We start from the raw sequence: 16,354 nt of genomic DNA on the forward strand, positions 1-16,354 counted from the left end.
AAGAAAAATCAAATGATTCCAATCTTATGAATATATTGCTAAAAAGCTTCTCTAAATTCCTTTCCTGGCACATTTAATGATACTATAGTGTACAGAGAGGAGTTAGCAGCTGTGTACATATGACTGTAAAACCCTGAAACATGTGTGATAAATTTCTAAACATGAGCCACAACTCTTACTTGGAGTCAGTAAGTCTCATGACCATATTCAACTATTGACTATGGATTACTTTATAATGGTGATAGGTGTTCGCTATTGTAACCTTACAGATATCTGTTGTCTCTAAATTTGAAAATACTGATGCCAAATAAGGAAACAGGAACTTAGCTTTATTAAATGAGATGCAAGTTCATACAATGAAATAAAATATGACATAGCTATGACTACCAAACTCAGTTATTTGTGTAACATTGGCTGAGAAAAATGATCCCTCTGTGTTCTCACTTCCTTGGGCTACCCAGGATAGTCCTAATTTATGCCTCTTGTTCTGGTGTAATTATTAATAGAACTCCTTTGCACTTGCAAACATGTCACTGTTTGGGTATACACTTTATGGTCACCTAGTCATCTTCCTTGTAAGTGGAACACTCAACTCTAGAAATAATGTAGTACAGGAGGAGGAAGGAATACTAGCTTAGTCATTTCTGTCAAGTATAAAGTTTTGCTGAATGTCACAGCCACATTCGTTCCTACTTGCAGGAAGCTAGTTTGCAATCAACATACAGTTGAACGTTGTTGCATCTAGTAGAAAGCTAGACATTATTTTAACCTTAGCTTTATTTAAACTTCCAATACATGGCTACTATACCCTTTAACTTAGCATATTTGGGGGGAATAAATAATTTATAGATCTCTGAGTACTTCAAAGCAGAAAATTCTGGTGATAGCTTTCAGCTGTTTATATAACATTCCAAATTATGCTGTTTAAAATGAAAATTTACTTTGTAAGTTCTGTCTCAGAAATCCAAGGCATTTTCTTGGTTCTTTTCCTAGAAGTGCTGCATTTCATTTTGCACTGCCCATACCTCTCATGACCTTCTCCCTGATTCCATTGGCCCATGACTACTCCCCCAAGCAGTTTCTGAATTGGCTTCAGGATATCATTGCTTCTTTATATATATATATCAGTTAAGAAAGGGACTTGAGGACTGTTGGATATCAAAGGAACATGATTTCTTCTTCTTCAAAGATTGTTTTACATGTTGAATTGTCTCAAAAATTAGAAGCAGTAGATTCAATTAAGTAGAAGTCTTTAGACAGAAGTTGAAATGATGTATTCTCCTGGCAGTGAGTGTAATTTCAAGTGGTCACAGAGTTTCAGTTCTAAATGTTTTTACTTGCTTTATTTTCCCTATAAAAATACACAAATATATAGATTCACTGTGTATAAATTTAATTGGCATAAATTTACTCGGGGAGAAATCAGCAAAGTAATTTATCTGTCTGTTTCACATAATAATTTGCATAGTTCACCAGTAGTGACCTCTTCCTTTTAACAAATAAGTTGTAGTTCATAGCCTGAATTTATTATTTGTAGGGAATGTGAGTTTATAATTATTTTCCAGGACATGTTTCAAAGCAACAGCATTTCAAAGTAACAGTACAAATCAAGTGTTTTTAAACACTGTACATGCAGAGCAGAAATAACAAATATATGGTTTTGTGCCATCAGCCATGCCCTTGAGAAAGGGGAATGAATACCATTGGCCTGAATGATCTGTTTGGCCGAGATTTTAAGTTTGTTCAGATGAATCAATCCAGGCTAAAAAACTGAAAATCACATCAAATGGATGAAAAGCAAAACATATGAAATTCATAAAAACTGAAGTTTTCAAGCTTTCTTTTTGTTAAGGACAGAACGTTTTCAGTAAATGAAATATTAGTTGGAAACCTAGATACTATCTCCATATAAAGGAGGAGATGCTTTAGAAAGAAAAGGAGGAGAGAAGCAGGAGCTTCAACCCCAATGCTCATCCCTCCCTCTCATTCCTTAATGTTATACTGCTTTCTCTCCAGGGTTAAGATAACATCGAAGAGAAGGGCAAAAAAGAAGAGAATTTGGCTCAGCTATCTACAGTATGTTATTTATAATGTATTACGGTGAGAGGAAACAGAAAAATTGCTTCCTTCACAAGGCTAGGGTTTCAAAAAACAAAATCTGCAGCTGCTAAACATAGAAATTAAAAGAAACTCTCTGATTAAGAGCATTAACGATAAGGTAAGTGTTGACCTGAGTCATTTTTTTTTTTTGATTTATATGTTTAAATTCAAATGAGTTCAAATTAGGCATTAACTGATAGCAAGTGTGTTTGTTACTAAATGTAGTGACTCAACTAATTTTGAGTAGATGTTACATTATCCATGCTAACAGGTGCATAGAAGAGAAAATGAAATGGATTGAGCAGCACTTTAGGAACATCTGGAGAAGATATTTAGCTTGTATTCCTCACAAAGTAGTCTGATTGCCTTTTTATCTTCATTTACAGTTTTTATTATGATCTTTTGATATAAAAGTCATGTATGCAACACACCTGTTTAAAGCTATGTTACATATGGAATATTTAAAATTGGCAACTTCTAGTGATGATATTCATTGCATACATTACACATATTGAAGAGGGTTCATTGGGAATTTGCAAATACATTTTCAATGGGAAAGATATGCAAGATGGAAGTACTGAAGTTCCTGTAAGAGGGCCTTAATGATGCTTTGTACCTTTTAATATTATTAATATTGATTCATACAATGTAAACATTCCTAAATCAACTAAAAAACCTTTTATATATCCACACACATAAACTAGTCCTTGTACTACAAATATGTGGTCTGATTGGGAAATATTTTAAATAAGCCACTATAATTCTGGAAATAGATCTCTCATAAGCTAGGTTCTAATCTATTTACAGAAGCATGGTGAATTGAGCAGATGTTTGAAGAGTCTGACAAGTAGAAGATGAGAGGAAGGACCACTATAAGTAGGAACTTAGTGTTTTTGTTACTTGAATGACTCATTTAGTGGTTGTTACTAATTTTATTTAAATACTAGGGTTCTATATATGGTATTGTAATGTTTATATTATGTAATCGTGGGGGACTCCATTGATGCCTCACTTTTCTCACCAAAGAATAAAAACCAAAACTACTTCTCTCCCATTTATATATACTTCTCTGGATTTTACACTACAAAGTAAAGGAGGCTACCAACATTTTCCAGATGAATTGCTTCTGAATATATAAGTTTACGGTTGCCAGAAGAATGGCAGGATACTGAAATATGTTAGTTGTGGTTGACAGCATTTCTGCCAAGGAAATCAGAAACCTACTAATCAGAATAAATACTAGGATACTTCCCCCACATTTCTTCTGTAACTTTTGCTTTTAATGTCAATTAGTAAAGCAAAAGTACAGGCTAATAAGGGGGTAAAAGAACCAATAAAACAGTTTATTAAATACTAGCTAATAATCTAATTGACCTCCAGAACATGACCTATACAAGTTATCAGTGAAATTAGAATGAAATACAGATCCCTAACATGGAGAAAAGCTTAAATTAATTATGACTTCAAAAGCAACGCATTCAGTGAACTTTTGGGAGCCCATCCTTCTAATAGACTTCTCCCTTTAGGCTCTTGTATGCTTTACTTTGTTCTACATCCTTTCTGCTTTCCAGCAGGAGGTGAATTCAGTGTTCGGAACTTTTCTTTTGCTTTTTTTTTTTTTTTTTTTTTTTTTTTTTTTTTTTTTTTAATATATTTTTACTTAACTTTTTGGAAATATTTCCATCGTCTCCTTTGGTGCTAGGTAGCATTTCAGAGCCAATAATCTCCACGTTCAAATTTCTGCCTTATGTATCATCCCATGGTAAATTCTAGTGGGATGACCCCCAGCCACTGTATTGCAAATGCATTCCCATCAACTCATCTTGCCCTAAGAAACACCTCCTTTATCCAACATTCTTCTCTGTCAATGTCATGTTTTTAGGTTAAAGATCTTTTAATAATTTTTGACAGTTCTCTCTTTCAATACTCATAAATTTTCTTTATATTAAAAATATTAATGAAAGTTTTCTCTTTCTTTTTCATTCTAGTCACCATGACCTCTACACCCTCATTAGTGACCCTTTGATTCTGGTTTCTCCTGATGTTAATTAATCCTACTGAAAGAAAATGACATATTGACCCCATAACTTACTTATTCAAGAAACTTCAATTGTTTTCTAACATCTTTCATGAGGAGTTCACATTCTAATAATATGAAGTCCTGCTACTTTCTCTTTCATACTTTCAAAAGTTGGTATTCAGTAGTTATATCACTTTGCATTCCCATGGTACTTAAGAAGAGATCACTGTGTATAATTGATTTCTGCATATACATGTAGATATTTGATTAATCATTATTTCTTTTCATCTTGCAGGAATTGGTCTCATGGCTCCAGCCTATCAGGGTCATTTTGAATCTATACTAAATTCTCTGAGGTATTATTTATACCCCTCTGCATTACCATCATTGTATCAGATAAACACAGAAGATATGCCTTCCTTTAAGTTTGCAAGGAAAATATGGAATGACCCAGAGCCAAGGCAAAAAATCTCAGGCATACCTCTACACATGTCTCTCCGACTGTCAGTCATTCATTAAGACAATGACCAAGTCTTCAACCAACCAACTAGGCTCACATAACTATGACTATGCAGGACAAAATTGTCTTGGGAGACATTGTCAACTGTTGAAAATTAAGGTACATAGATGTATAGGGTTATAGTGATCCACAGACCTAGAAACGTATTAAAAAGGAAATGAGTCATTACCCATTACGATTTTCAGTTGATACATAGAGTTTATCACATTGTCCTCTGCATGCAAATAAACCAACTATATAAATGATTTCTGTTACATCTAGAGTTGATACAACTTTGTTTCATATTTTCTAGTAAGAAACAAAATTATTAAAGATTTTAATATCTTTTTTTTTTTTTTTTTTTTTTTTTTTGAGATGGAGTTTTGCTCTTGTTGCCCAGGCTGGAGTACAATGGTGTGACCATGACTCACTGCAATCTCCGCCTCCTGAGTTCAAGTGATTCTCCCACTTCAGCCACTGCAACCTCCGCCTCCCGGGTTCGAGCAATTCTCCAGCCTCACCCTCCCAAGTAGTTGGGATTATAGGTGCCTGCCACCATGCCTGGCTAATTTTTGTAATTTTAGTAGAGACAGGGTTTCCCCCATGTTGGCCAGGCTGGTCTCGAACTCCTGACCTCAGGTGATTCAATATCTTACTTTAAAAAATAGAGATTAGTATGTTAAGAAACAGATAGGAGAGAAAATAGAGTCATTTGACTTTCTTCCTGAGCTGAAATGTTCATTAAGAGAAGCAGAGAATGAAGGAAACAACCACTAACCAAACAAAACTTACCTATTTGTTCTTAAAGAATTTGTGGAATGCTACTGCAAACGATTGTCTTCTGAAATAATACAGAATAGTGCCACAACTAATACATGTTCAAGAAATGAAATCCTTTAATAACAACGTTCAATGTGTGAATGAAAACAGAACGTCCTTTATAGACTGTGATAAGTAGAAACATGGGTTTTGAAACTTGACCTCAATAAACAGCTTCTCTTTGTCTCTATTGAAGGGAAACAGGTCTACTATGAGGTAAAATTTAAAGTATGAATCAGACAGATATGGGCTTAAATCTTGGCTCTGTCATTTACTAGCTGCATGAATTTGGTCAAACCATTTTTACTTCTCTGTGCCTGTTTTCTCTTTTGTAATGAGGATGATAGTACCTACCCTATTGGTTTGCTGTGAATATTAAAAGAGATAATGCAACCAAGTGTGACGCCTTATGCCTGTAATACCAGCACTTTGGGAGGCTAAGGTGGTGGATCACCTGAGGTCAGGAGTTCGAGACCAGCCTGACAAATATGGTGAAACCCCATCTCTACTGAAAATACAAAAATTAGCCAGGTGTGGTGGTGTGTGCCTGTAATCCCAACTACTCAGGAGGCAGAGACAGGAGAATCGCTTGAACCCAGGAAGCAGAGGTTGCAGTAGCTGAGATCATGCCACTGCATTCTAGCCTGGGCGACAGAGTGAGACTCCATCTCAAAAAATAAAAAAGAAAAAAGTAAGAGGCAATGCACATCAAGTGCTCATTTCATCGTCTGTAATGTGGTAACTATGTACTGAGCAATATTTCACTTGTTCTTTCAGTTGTCTTATTTGTTGTCCACTCACAACTCACTCTACTTTTTTTTTTTTCAACTTTCTTTTACACCTGTGATCCCCTCACCTTTTCACTGGCCTGTTGTTCTTCCCCCTAAATCTTGAAAATGGGGAAGCAGTAGATATGCTGCTCAATTTAGTAGTTATTTTATTAACATTGTGTTAGCATGAGGGCATTTCTTACAATGACATATTTGATTTAACACCTTCATTTCTAAAATTGGAATGAAAAGATTTATCTCTAAAGAAATTCTAAACACCAGAAAGCAAGTGAGACTATATTATTTCAGCCAAAATATAGAAAAGCCAAGATAACCTACAATACCATGTGTTTAGTGTTTTTAAGAAAATTGGTTTGAAGGAGGAAAACAAGTTAATCATTAAAATGTCGTCCAATTACTGAATAGCTATTATGTGCCTGGGGTATGCTTTAACATACAGCATTAAAATTTCATTTCTCATGTACTCAAATATATTACAAAAGTTATCCTCATTTTATACAAGAGAAAACTATGGATTAGAAAAGGGAGTTATTTTGTTCAAAGTCACAGAGCCAGAACAGGAAAACAGGACTTGAACTTAGGTCTACTGACTCCCAAGTTTGCACTGTCAGTCATGGAGTTACGTAGTACTTTGATCTGTACCTCCCACAGAACCTGTTTCACTGAGCAAAAGAAAGCAGAAACTAACACTGACTGAGTAGCTATTGTCCCAGATATTATACCTATGAAAATGTCTACTAACGCCTATCATCATAAATTATGGAGATAATGTTCCTTAGCTTACTGCTTTCTGCATCATTAAAGTCTCTCTTCCTACTACCATCAAGACTAAGTCAGTCTCCTAAAGAGCCTGAAAATCTGTAGAAGCTCGTCATCGGGTTGGGGGGCTGAGCTTTGAAACAGCCCATGAGAATCTGAGGATCCATTTTGAGCAAGGGGGAATGCTCATGGGTTGTGTGGTAATGAGAGATCCAAACACCAAACCCTGCAAGGACTTTGGGTCTGTCACAAATGCCACTGTAGAGGAGGTGGATGCAGCCCTGAATTAAAGGCCACACAAGTGGAGGGAAGAGTTGTGGAAGCAAAGAGGGCCAACTCAAGAGAAGATTCTCAAAACCGGGTACCCACCCAACTGTGAAAAAGATATTTGTAGGTGCCATTAAAGAACACACAGAAGAACATTACCTAAGAGACTATTTGGAACAGTGTGGGATAATTAAGCTGATTGCAAACATCACTGACAGAGCCAGTGGGAAGAAAAGGCTTTGGTTTTGTAAACACTGACTATGGTGATTCTGTGGACAAGACTGTCGTTCAGAAATACCGTACTGTGAATAGCCACAACTGTGAAGGAAGGAAAGCCCTGCTAAAACAAGAGATGGGTAGTGCTTCATCCAGCCAGAGATTGGCATGGTTCTGGAAACTTTGGGTGGTTGCCGAAGTGGTTTCAGTGGGAATGACACCTTTGGTCATGGAGGAAACTTCATGGGTCATGGTGGCTTTGATGGGGATGGCTATAATGGATTTGATAATGATGGTAGTTATGGAGGAGGAAGTCCTAGTTACTCTGGAGGAAGAAGACGCTAGGGAAGTGGTGGACAGGGTTATAGAAACCAGGGCAGTGGCTATGGTGGGAGTAGCAGCTGTAACAGCCGTATCAGTGGAAGAGGTGGAAGTGACTCTGGTGGTGGTAGTGAAAGCAATTTTGGAAGTAGTGGATGCTACAGTGATTTTGGAAATTACAACAATCAATCTTTAAATTTTGGACTCATGAAGGAAGGAAACTTGGGAGGCAGAAGCTCTGGACCCTATGATAGTCAAGGCCAATACTTTGCCAAGTCACAAAACCAAGATGGCTAGGACGGTTCCAATGGCAGCAGTAGCTATGGCAGTGACAGAAGGTTTTAATTCCTGCCAGGAAACAAAGCTTAGCGGAAGAGGACAGCCAGAGAAATGGCAGGGAAGTTACAGGTTACAAAGGATTTATGGGGTCAACCAAGCATAGTGGTGTTAGTGCCTACCTGCTACAAAGAAGTCATGTTTTAGAAAACGCTCATATGCATAGGCAAAAAGGCTAACTGTATAACAGGTTATTTTAGTTTCTGTTCTGTGAAAAGTGTAAAGCATTCCAACAAAGGATTTTAATGTAGTTTTTTTTTTTTTTTTTTTTTTTTTTGCACCCATGCAGTTGATTGCTAAACATAATGGCCTGATAATAATGCTGGATAAATGTGCCTTTAAAAAATATAAGAAGATGAAGTTATGAGGACTAAAGCTTCACTTATCACAGAGCTGTCCACCCTTGTAGTAGGTAGACACTATTGCATTTCCTCCTAGAATGCTTCCCAGATTCCTGGTTGTATTCCTTTGGGAATTCTTTCCCATTTATAGGGTTATGGTGGGACTGTGAATCAAGGTGTTTGTCCCATCCAAGCCTCAAATGAGTGTGCATAGAAGATAGTCGAGGTAATCAGAATCTTTCCCAAGGCTGCTGGGTGTGAACAACAGCTAAAGTTTTCTTACTTCTTTTTGTTAATGGAGGCAATGTGATGGGAGAAAAAAAGCCAACCAAGTAAGAGAAGCAGAGAAAAATCGAGCCGGGAGAGGAGAGATAGAGTGACAGAGGCATGACACAGTATCAGTCCTGGATCTAGGTATGCCTGAAGCCAGAGACTGACACATTCCTTTATAAATTTTTAGTAGTCTACTTTGAATTTGGTTTCATTTATAGGTGCCTGAAACAGTTCTAACTAAATCACTTCCTTTAAAAAGTTTTTCTTATCTTTCTCATCTCCCTTTTTTGGCTAAACACCAGTTGTGCCTGTTTACAATGTCCCCCAAACTTAACCAACCTCTCTCCTTTTTTTTTTTCACCCAGAAACTCCAGGATTCACATATTATATGGCTTTCGGCATATTTAGTGTTGGTTTAGTTTTTACTGGTAACTTTCTTGGGGTATAATCTTCCTTACCAGACATCTCAAAAAGTACCCTGAAGTATGCTCTACTATTTATAGTTCAGATAATAACATTACAAACAAAGTAGTATGTTTTTGCCACAAGATATTTTGCCACACTTTCAAAAGTGTTAAACTTTTGAAAACATTTTGTTTTGAAATAAAAACTCTAAGTTGTAAAACACAGTGTCACTGTCACTGTGATCCTGCTTTTCTTTTATATTAACTAACTTGTACCATCATCCTTATCTAATATGAATGGATTTACAAATATGCTACAGGGGAATTCCCTGATCAGGAACAAGCTGAAATAGTGCCTTGTTTTCAACAGTATACTATCCTGCTCCATCTTTGATAATGCAAGGACACATTCATTAAAGAGGCTTTTGAGAAAATAGTCATATGTGGGAAAGGTAAATTTATTCAATTTGATTTGTAATTATATTTAAAATTAATACTCTGTGTCAGTCCAGATGCTCCTAATTTATGATAGGGTTACATCCCCATAAACCTATCATCAGAAGTTGAAATTTTCCTTAGCTGAAAATGCATTAATACATCAACATACTAAACACCACAGCTTAGCCTAGACTACTTTATTTTTTGAGATGGATTCTCACTTTGTCACCCAGACTGGAGTGCAGTGGCATGATCTTGGCTCACTGCAACCTCCGCCTCTGGAGTTCCAGCACTTCTTCTACCTCAGCCTCTGGGGTAGCTGGGATTACAGGCAGGAGCCACCATGCTCAGCTAATTTTTGTATTTTTAGTAGAGACGGGGTTTCACCATGTTGGTCAGGCTGGTCTCGATCTCCTGACCTCAAGTGATCCACCTGCAGCCTCCCAAAGCGCTGGGATTATAGGTGCGAGCCACCATGAGCCTAGGTCATTTCAAATGTGCTCAGAGCACTTACATTAGCCTACAATTGGGTAAAATCATATAACACGAAGCCTATTTTATAATAAAATGTTGAATACCTTATGTAATTTATTGAATGATGTACTGAAAGTGAAAATGTTTCCACTGAGTGTGTATCACATTTGCAGTCCAAAAATCATGCAGTCCAAAAATCTTAAGTTGAATCATCATAAATTGGGAACTATCTTTAAATTCATTCATAATATCAAATCTAGTACTCCAAATGTGATTAACAAGTCATGATTTTTATCACTTTGGTTAGAAATGTGATGCAACTTTCATGATTATTAAATCCATCTCCATTTATTTTTCATCACTATTCACACAACAGAGTAACCTATCATGAATTGCAATTATATTTATTACAACTGACCCTCAGAAAGAACTAGCTTAAGGTTGCTTAATGGTGACAGAACGCAATTATAATGATAGTCATTTCAATAGGGATGCTTTAAATATGACACTTGCAAAAAATAAGTCTCACTGCTCTAAGAGAGTAGGTGCAAAATTTTACAGGTGCAAAATGACAGACTAGTAAAAGACCAAAGATATTATAGTATTAAACGAAAAATTCAGAAGGCAATGTTAATGTGAACCTAGTCATAATAATGAAAGAGGCTTCAGAACAAGAAGATAAAGGTGTGAAATGAAAATCTTGCTGGGTGTCAGCAATGAAATGCTGCACATTTCTTGTAAAGCATCACTGGGCTAGTTTGCCAAATTAGCTGACAAATGTCTGCCATAATCATGTAATTTACACATTCGTACTCATTTTAGAATTAGTCTCACAGTTATTTATTTTTGGAGTTCTTTTAGGTTCAGAAAATGGGCTGGGCATGGTGGTTCACACTTGTAATCTCAGCACTTTGGGAGGCCAAGAGGTGAGGATCAGTCGAAGCCAGGAGTTCAAGGCTAGCCTGAGTAAAAAAGTAAGATCCTCTCATTTTGTTAGACCCTCTCTACAAAAAAAAAAAAAAAAAAAAAAATTAGCTGGGCATGGTGGTGGGCACCTGTGATCCTAGCTACTCTGGAGGCTAAGGCGGGAGGATAACTTGAGCCCAGGCTTCAGTGAGCTATGACGGTGCCATTGAACTCTAGCTTGAGTGACAGAGTGAGACCCTGTCTCTAAAATAAGGAAGAAAAAGAGAAAAAATACTTGGAACTTTTAGTTTTTTTAAAATTTTTTTGCCTTTTCCTGGTAATTAACCCCAATAAGGATATTTTCTAAGAAACCTGAAGAACGAGGATTATTCAGCTTTTCTTTTGCAGATACAACGCTGCCACAACTGATTATGTCATTTGTGCACTGCGTAAGGATGCCACAGCTAAGAAGCACTCACGCATTCACATCACATGCATCACATATTTGCATTCTGATAATTTTCCAGCGTTGAGAGTCAAGTGTCTACTTCATCTCAGTCTACATCAGCCTCCTCATTTGTAAGATGAGATCAAAAACAGTGCCCTACATTGTTGAATTGTGGTGAGGATTAAATGAGTTAATGAATATAAAAATTTCAAATGTTGTTAGCTATTATTATTATTAACTAATTTTCACTCATGACCTTCATGTGCAATGTGCTAGAGACTGTACTAAGTGCTTTTAATGATATTTTCAAAACAATAAAAGATAAAGGAAGCAGAAGCTCACAGAAGTTAATTAACCAAGCCAAAAGGTAGCTTGGGTATCTGTTGGATTCTGGAACACTAGTCTTGAAGAAAGTCACTCATTCATTCATTTGTTTATTCATTCACTCACTCATTAATTCATTCATTCATTCCAGATAAATTTATAGAAGGAACAGGGATGAGGATCATGGAGCAGGTACGAGGCCATTTACAATGCAAGGTGTTAAATGGTCATTTAGCTCTCTAGGAAAGATGCTGTGAAAGGAAGAATTTAGTCAGTATAGCAAAGGAAAGACAAAATCTTCGTACAGGAGATAATTTAGGGGAAAGTAAGGTTGGAGGATCTCCCAAAAGCAGAGTCCAACATCTCCTGGTTTTTAAAATCAGTGTTGTTAATATTGTTCTTTCTCCAAATTCATCTGTTCTGGGCTGAGTGGCCAACATGGCTAGTGAGTGTTAAGAGACTGAATGGTAACATCAAGATTAAATTAACACAGGTTTCATCTATACTGTAAACACTACTGCTCCAAGAAGGAGTAGGTAGAAAGCTGTGAATGACGGCACGCAAACCTTTTCCACTTTTGATAGAGAAACCCAGAGGACATGATAAATACTAATATGTATCTGAAGAGTGCTGGATTCCTTATTAAATACTTTGACATTCATTGTTTTGTGGGATCTGTCCTTATAATTATTTCTGATAAAGTTAAATATTGTTACTTGCATTTTACAGATGAGGAAACTGAAGCTCTGTCAAGCTGAGAAATGTTAGAGCCTGAATTTGAACTTGGGTTTGCTAACTCTAGATTTTATGTTGTTTTCATTGTATCTTATTGCTTTCCTTTCATGGAAGTTAGGCAACCAGGACTAACAAAAAAACTGCTTCAATTACAATAGTATTGTAGCATGCCATTCATTTTTGAATTTTTTAATTTTTCAACTTTCTTGAATTTAAATTGAATATATAACTTTGATGAAAATCTAGTTAAAATCATTTATGTCTATTGTGATGTCTATTTCAGTGCTTTGCAAATTTGAATGATAGCCATACTCTTTCAAATAAAAAAAAATGCTTACAGGTCTCTAGTGCTCCCTTAAATTATATTTAGTGTAATATTACTTAAAAATGTGTAAACATAAAACCAGATATTAATTCATTTTTCTTCTAGCTTTTATAAAACATTTTATCACTGCAAACTGCAACAAAGTTACAAAATAAATACAAATAATACTTTAAAACCCAATACAATTCAAATTAATAATATTAATTTAATGTGATAAATGGTAATATCTTGCTGAAGGTAGATCACTTGCATTGGCTTTTTAAAAATTTGTTTATTTCAATAGCTTTTGGGGTACAAGTGATTTTATCATATATGGGTGAATTATATAGTGATGAATTCTGAGATTTTAGTGTACCCTTCACCCAAGTAGTATACAGTGTACCTAATGTATAATTTTTTGTCCCTATCCCTCCTCCCACCCTCCCACTTCTGAGTCCTTAAAATCCATTATATCACTCTGTGTGCCTTTGCTTATTCACAGCTTAGCTCCCACTTATAAATAAGAACATATGGTTTTTGGTTCTCCTGTACTACTTTACTTGGAATAATGGCCTCCAGATCCATCCAAGATGCTGCAATAGACATTATTTCGTTCATTTTAATACCTGAGTAGTACTCCATGGTGTATATATACTGTATTTTCTTTACCCACTCATTAGTCAATGGGCACTTAGGTTGGTTCTGCATCTTTACAATGGTGAATTTTGCCGCTATAAACATATAGGTGTATGTGTCTTTTTTGTATAATGACTTCTTTTCCTTTGGGTAGATACTCAGTAATGGGATTGCTAGATTGAATAGTAGATCTACTTTTAGCTCTATGAGGAATCGCTATATTGTTTTTCAGAGAGGTTGTACTAACTAACATTCCCACCAACAATGTCTAAGCATTCCCTTTTCTTCACATCCATGCCAACATGTATTGTTTTTTAACTTTTTAATAGTGGCCATTCTTGCAGGAGTACGGTGGTATCTCATTCTGGTTTTAATTTGTATTTCCCTGATGATTAGTGATGTTGAGCATTTTTCCTGTTTGTTGGCCATTTGTATATATTCTTTTTTTTTTTTTTTTTTTTTGAACTCTGAACTTTTTGTTGGCCTCCTGCTCCCCAAAGGGTACCCTGTTTCTGCTGGCTTAATGCCTCAGAACTTTGGTGTCGTTGGTCTCAGACACCACTTTGCCATCCACTATCCAGCGGGTGGTGGTCTTTTGGATGGTTTGCATGGAGTTGCTGCTGTCCAAGGCATCACCAAGATTGAATTCCTCGCCATCTTCCAGCAGGCGGCGGTAGGTGGCAATCTCAGCTTCCAGCTTGACCTTGATGTTCAGCAGGACCTCACACTCCTGGGCCTGTCGCTGTCCCTCTGCCCGGGTCTGTGCCAGCTCTGACTCCAGGTGCAGCAGGATCCCATTGAGCTGCTCCATCTGTAGGGCGTAGCGGGCCTCCACCTCCCTCAGGCTGTTCTCCAAGCTGGCCTTCAGATTTCTCATGGAGTCCAGGTCGATCTCCAAGGACTGGACTGTACATCTCAGCTCTGTGAGCATCGTCTCAGCAGCTCCAACCTCGGCAGACTGTGTGGTGACCACTGTGGTGCTCTCCTCAATCTGCTGAGACCAGTACTTGTCTAACTCCTCTCGGTTCTTCCAAGCCAGCTCATCATATTGGGCCCGGATGTCTGCCATGATCTTGGCGAGGTCCTGAGATTTGGGGGCATCTACCTCCACGGTCAACCCAGAGCTGGCAATCTGGGCTTGTAGGCCTTTTACTTCCTCTTCGTGGTTCTTCTTCATGAAGAGCAGCTCCTCCTTGAGAGCCTCGATCTCTATCTCCAGCTGCAGTCGAGTGACATTGGTGTCATTAATGACCTTGCAGAGCGCATGGATGTCATTCTCCACAGACTGGCGCATGGCCAGCTCTGTCTCATACTTGACTCTAAAGTCATCAGCAGCAAGACAGGCATTGTCAATCTGCAGAACGATGCGGGCGTTGTCCACAGTATTTGCGAAGATCTGAGCCCTCAGGTCCTCGATGATCTTGAAGTAATGGCTCCAGTCTCTGACCTGGGGTCCCTTCTTCTCCAAGTGCTCCTGGATTTTGCTCTCCAGCCTCCAGTTCTCGGTCTCCAGGCTCCTCACTCTGTCCAGGTAAGAGGCCAGGCGGTCGTTCAGGCTTTGCATGGTCTCCTTCTGGTTCTGGATGCCTCCCATTCCTGCCAGACCCCCGGCCATCCCTGAGGCCAGGCCCCTGGACTCTATGCCGCCCTGGAAGCTGGTGGAGCGGGACACGGAGATCTGGGAACCAGAGCCATGGGCGCCTGCATAGACACTGGCCGCGCTGCTGACCGGCCGGGCGCCATAGCTGGGCGCCTGGACAGAGCCCAGGGACCGGTAGTTGGTAGAGAAGGTGGAGCGAGTGGTGAAGCTCATGCAGTATGGGAGGAAGGCGAGATGACAGGACTCAGGCTTTGTCGACCTATTTGTATATATTCGTTTGGGAAATGTTCATTCATGTCCTTTGTCCACTTTTTGATGAGATATTTGTTTTTTCTTGATGATTCACTGGAGATCCTTGTAGATTCTGCATACTAGTCCTTGTCAGATGTGTAGTTTGCAAATATTTTCTCCGTTTCTGTGGGTTGTCTGTTTACTCTGATTATTATCTCTTTTTCTGTGCAGAAGCTTTTTAGTTTAATTCAGTCCCATTTATTTATTTTTGTTTTTGTTGTGTTTTCTCTTGGGGTCTTAGTCATGAATTCTTTGCCTATGCCGATGTCTAGAAGAGCTTTTCCAACATTATCTTCTAGAATTTTTATAGTTTCAGGTTTTATATTTCAGTCTTTGATCCATCATGAGTTGACTTTTTTTTATAAGGTAAGAGACAGGAATCCAATTATGTTCTTCTGCATGTGGCTTGCCACTTTTCCCAGCATCACTTATTAAATAGCGTGTCCTTTCCCTAATTTATGTTTTTGTTTGCTTTACCAAAGATCAGTTGACTATATGTATTTGGCTTTATTTCTGGGTTCTCTGTTCTGTTCCTTGGTCCATGTCCCTATTTTTATACCAGTACCATGCTGTGTTGGTAACTACAGTCTAGAAACATGTATTTATATATTCTATATCAATATGTTCTGAAAATCACTGTCATTAGAAATATTATTTTTCTAACTTTTAATTTATTTTAACCAATACTTTACCAAAATCCATTGCATCCCATAAGATAACACCAAAAATAAAGATAAAAAGCATGTAACAGAAAATTTTTCAGTGATAGAATTACTACTATACTTAGCGCTAAAACCCAAAATGGTGAATCCTCAGATGGAATGCAGGCAAGATACCTGCTCAAAGTGAGCATCAAACTAACTGCTTACAGGAAGGTTCCTTTGTATGCCCCATGCCTAGTACTCCAGGGGTACCACTGGGCCCCCTGTAATAACTAAAGTGTCTACCACTTTCAAAATACGTTGGAAACCATTGTCTCACAACTTCGTCTTTTCTGTTGCATCATTGTATAATACATACCCATGTGTTCATCGTTTTTCTTATTAGCCTAA

General features: G+C 37.6%; 1 protein-coding gene and 1 pseudogene across 3 annotated transcripts in view; both read right to left on the reverse strand.

Moving 5' to 3' along the window:
• MAGI2 (membrane associated guanylate kinase, WW and PDZ domain containing 2) overlaps positions 1–16,354 on the reverse strand; it is a 1,518,597-nt gene that overhangs the window by 1,171,636 nt on the left and 330,607 nt on the right. The window lies entirely within an intron of this gene.
• On the reverse strand, positions 13,932–15,224 carry LOC115898353 (annotated as a pseudogene). Its single transcript, XR_004058083.1, has one exon. The product of XR_004058083.1 is annotated as a keratin, type I cytoskeletal 18 pseudogene (transcript).

This window comes from Rhinopithecus roxellana, chromosome 6, assembly GCF_007565055.1.
Source record: "Rhinopithecus roxellana isolate Shanxi Qingling chromosome 6, ASM756505v1, whole genome shotgun sequence".
Taxonomy (NCBI): Eukaryota; Metazoa; Chordata; class Mammalia; order Primates; family Cercopithecidae; genus Rhinopithecus; species Rhinopithecus roxellana.